The following is a 4,839-nucleotide window of genomic DNA, read 5'->3' on the forward strand; positions in this document are numbered from 1 at the left end:
TCTTAAATAATTTTCCTTGTGCAACTATTACAATAGCTTTTTAATTGTTGTCTTTATCATTTATCCACGGGCTTCCCTGGTGGTTCAGTGATAAAAAATCTGCCTGCCAGTGCAGGAGGTGTGGGTTAAATCCTTGGGTCAGGAAGATGCCCTGGAGAAGGAAATGGCAAACCATTTAGTATTCTTACCTGGGAAATCCCATGGACAGTGGAACCTAGTGGGCTACAGTCCATGAGGTCACAAAAAGTAGGATACGACTTGGCGACTAAAACAGCAACAATCATTATCTTTCTTAAATTCCTCCTTTACAAATCAACCATTTTATAGTTTTCTATTTTCTAATGTCTTCAAGCTTATGTTGTATTTGTTTGAACAAAGTCAGCAGAGTTCTTTTACTGTCTGCCACTGAAGTCTTTTGGGGTTGCAAATCTAGTTTCCTTATATTCCTGATTTTCTCTGGGTATAGAATTCTATATTTGAAAATTATTTGTGAAAATAATTTGAGGCCCACAGATGAAGGTACTTAACTCCAGAGATAATTTTTTTTCTGTTTTTGCTAGGCTTCTGGGGGACATTGCCGTCCCAAGCTATAAGTTTAAGTCTTGAGATAGCAATTAAATTAGAGGCTTTAAGTTTTCTTCTGGGCTGTCTCCCTTCTGATTCATGTCTATCCTGAATGTATAGCCCTTTGAAGGAGGGTTCTCAGTTTATTGAAAGGAGGGTCTTCCACTAGATTCTCCACTGAGTCATCTCTCTTGTCCAACAAGGCCATCAAAACAAAGCTTCTGATTTACCCAGATGGGGAAATGCCTTCAAGTCAAAAACAGTTTCAGTGCCCACTTCCCTTCTGTACCCATTACCTTCCAGAGCTCTCATTTTCCTTCAATTTTGGTCTCTTTAAAAACTGTCTTATCTCTTTAATGATTTTAAGATGAGGTTCTTTGAGGTATTTTGGTTATTTTCAGCAGGACAGTTGATTCAAATATCGTAGCCCATCATTACATAGGAATCTGCTTCACTTCAAATCCTCATTCTATTACTTTGTATCTGTATGACTTTGGATAAATCATTTAACCTACATGAACTTCAGTTTTCTCATCTGTACAATAGGGAAAATAGTACCTGTATTACAGGATTACATGTGAACACTGTAGTATTCAGGCACATAATAAGAATTCGATAAATGTTAGCTGCTATTATTGTGTATTTTCATATCATCCTATTTATTTCCTTTAGGGCACTTACCACTCTCAAAGATTGCCTTGTTTATTTTTTACTGTTGTTATTTTTTCTTTCAATAAAATATAAGCTCTGTATTTTACTATTTAGCACTATAAATTGAGCCATATCATTTAAAATGAATTAATGAGGCCGATTCGTGTCAATGTATGTCAAAACCCACTGAAATGTTGTGAAGTAATTGGCCTCCAACTAATAAAATAAAATTAAAAAATAAATAAATAAAAAATAAAATGAATTAATGAATATATTCAAGTTTTTCACTAAAACAGTAGCTTTGATTCAATCCTGATAACCCACAAATGAAAAACAGGCCATTTTATATGAAAAAACAAAGTCTATTCTATAGTACATTCTTTTTAAAAAATAGAAAATTAAAAGCCCACCTTAATCCAAGAAAAGTGAAAGAATAATTAGACTAGGTTTTACAATTTAATTGCCAAAAATCACTTGGAAAATCAGTACATTCCGTATGTGTTTGGACAAACGATGCTTCTCTTCAAATTTTAAAAACCACAATCCCTTAGTTCAAGTATCTTTTAAAACTTACATGTGTTCTCATTTGTAGAATGTATCAGTCTTTCACCATTTGTTACAATTCTAGTGATTTCTTATTCCATGGAGCCATTACTCCATTCACAGGAATTGAGGGGTGTTCAGCATTAATTTCTTACATGAGAAACTTTTGATAAAAAACACTGCATTATGCATGCTATTCTGTGCCAGTGAATGGAATGGAATGAACTGTAAATATGTCTGATTGTGTGAGTGCCTCTCTGTGGGTGGAGACGCCACTTGAATTATAGTTCAATGGGTGAAAACTTCCCTATCATCTCTGTCTTCTCCTCATTCAGTGTCTCAGAGGATGTGGATCATATTAGATGTGATATTGGGCTTGTCTTAAGAAATGCTCCTTACTCTCTGACTTGGATACAGATGTCTCTGTTCCACTATCCATGGCAAGATTTCCTCTGCAAAGAGAGCCCAGGAAATCCCATCCTTCAGGAAATTCCATCCATCATGGAATCCTTCTCAAGCTCTCTTTAGTTGTTTTCCACTGGGCAGCTTTATTGGCTCTAATTTTTTTTTTTTTTTTTTTTTTTGCTTTTATGAAAGGTTTATTCCTAGTGCTAGGTCCCAATCTTCCAGGGCTCTAAGCACAATTAAACTGGGTGGGCAGGTGAGGGGAGACCCATTCAGATGCACGGCCAAAAATGGGGCTCCCCATATCCCCACCCTTTTGGTCCCAGTCCCCTTCTCTGCAATGCGCACGCATTGAGGAGGGACAAAGGGTACTGGAGGCAACATCATTGGCCCAGGGGAGCCCAAGAAGAGCTGCCATTGGCTGACAGGGCCTTTTGAGGCTCTGCCATTGGTCAGGGGGCACACCCCAGAAACTGGGGATAGGCCTGAGGAGTGATGCCATTGGCCAGGGAGTGGTTTTGTCATAGGCTTTGGCTGTGGAGTGAAAGGAAAAGATCTGGGAATGAAGCCCAGTGGCCAGGAAGATAAAGGACAGGGCTGCAGCTGCTGGGCCTGCAGGCCCCCTGTCAGGCCCCAGCCAGGGAAAGGGAACCCAAGCCAGAGTGCAGGTGGCAAGGGATGTCCCATGTCCAAATCTCCCCCACCCTGGGACTACCCCTCCCGATGTCCTTCTTGATAGCCAGGTTGGGCTGGAGTGGCTCACTGCTCCTCTAGCCAGGAGGGCTTCTCAGCGCCTGGAGGCCGCAGCTTGATGTTGAACTGCTGCAGGGTCTGTTCCAGTTGTTTCTGGTTCCCAGCAAAGTAGGCGGACACGGCGTTGTGGAAGAGCAGCAGCTGCTTGTGCATCACCTTGATCTTGTTTTCTTCCAGGAACTTGAGCTTGATGGCCACATCTCCCCGCAGCTTCTCATATTTGTCCCGATGGGCCTGGAAAGTGGCCTGGGCACTCTCGAGTCGACCACGCGTCCCTGCATCCCGGGGGCCTAGGCTCAGCTCCTCTAAGTCTGTCCGGTAGGCATCATATTCCAGCCTGGCAGCCTCATACTGTTTGACAGTCATGAGAGTGTCTTCCATGGTCTTGGTTACCAATGTGTTGATGCTAGAGACAAAGAAGTTCACAGCCCCTAGCAATGTCTCTCCGTTCTTGCACAGCAGCTTCTGCGTCTCTGCATTGTAGCCAAATTCCTCCTGGAGCTCTGGGGACTTCTGGCTGAGGTCAGCAAAGGCGTCCCCCAGTGCATGCTGTGTCTGCAGCAGGCTGTAGAGGTGGGCTGTCAGTGCTCGGCCCAGCTGCAGGACTCTCTCATACTTGCGCTTCATCTCACGCAGCAGCTCGATCTGCAGCTCCAGCTCCAGGTCCACAGTCCGGGAGCCTCGGCCAAATCGCTCTGATAACAGCTGCTTTGTGCACTTATATGTATTGATGCCCCATTTCTTGACGATGTCGAACTTCTCTCCAGCGATGCCCCGAGCCACCTCATCTCCAGGGCCAGCAGGAGTAGCATTGTGAGATGGATGGCGGCCAGACCCTGTGGGGATGAGTCCATCACCAGAGCCCCCATAGCCACCAGACACAATGCTGGTTTCATTGAGGTTGGGTCCTGACACCATCACCTGCTGGAGGTCACCTGCTCCAGGTCATCATCCTCAGGAAGCTGCCCAGCTTCACCGTTCCCATGGATGGGGATCTCCACTGTGGCTGCCTTCCCTAGGATCCCATCCGTCATGGCGAGCGAAGGGACTGGAGTCAAGTTCTCCACCCCAGCGCCCTCGGGCCGGGCCGCTCTTCCCCTCAGGGCGCCAGGCCCGGGCAGCGCGGGGACCTCCTTTTTTTTTTTTTTAGTATAGTGGGCTACCTAAAGACCCTCTTGATGAAAGTGAAAGAGGAGAGTGAAAAAGTTGGCTTAAAGCTCAACATTCAGAAAAGTAAGATCATGGCATCTGGTCCCATCACTTCATGGCAAATAGGTGGGGAAACAATGGAAACAGTGGCAGACTTTATTTTGGGGGGCTCCAAAATCACTGCAGATGGTGACTGCAACCATGACATTAAAAGACACTTGCTCCTTGGAAGAAAAGTTATGACCAACCTCAACAGCATATTAAAAAACAGAGACATTACTTTGACAACAATGGTCTGTCTAATCAAAGCTATGGTTTTTCCAGTAGTCATGTATGGATGTGAATGCTAGACTATAAAGAAAGCTGAGTGCCAAAGAATTGATGCTTTTGAAGTGTGGTTTTGGGGAAGACTCTTGAGAGTCACTTGGACTCCAAGGAGATCCAGCCAGTCCATCCTAAAGGAGATCAGTCTTGGGTGTTCATTGGAAGGAGCGATGCTGAAGCTGAAACTCCAATAGTTTGGCCACCTGATGCGAAGAACTGACTCATTGGGAAAGACCCTGATGCTGGGAAAGACTGAAGGCAGGAGGAGAAGGGGATGACAGAGGATGAGATGGTTGGATGGCATCACCAACTCGATTGACATGAGTTTGAGGAGTTCGTGATGGACAAGGAAGCCTGGCGTGCTGCAGTCCATGGTGACGCAGAGTCAGACATGACTGAGCGACTGAACTGACTGATAGTGGGCTAATTTTAAACACACAGCTTCTATAT

The 4,839-nt window shown here is 44.4% G+C and overlaps 1 pseudogene; it reads right to left on the reverse strand.

The window, feature by feature from the left end:
- Nucleotides 1–2,347: 2,347 nt before the first annotated feature.
- On the reverse strand, nt 2,348–4,044 carry LOC136145725 (arfaptin-2 pseudogene; annotated as a pseudogene).
- Nucleotides 4,045–4,839: the final 795 nt, after the last annotated feature.

The sequence above is a fragment of the Muntiacus reevesi genome, chromosome 13, assembly GCF_963930625.1.
Source record: "Muntiacus reevesi chromosome 13, mMunRee1.1, whole genome shotgun sequence".
Lineage (NCBI taxonomy): Eukaryota > Metazoa > Chordata > Mammalia > Artiodactyla > Cervidae > Muntiacus > Muntiacus reevesi.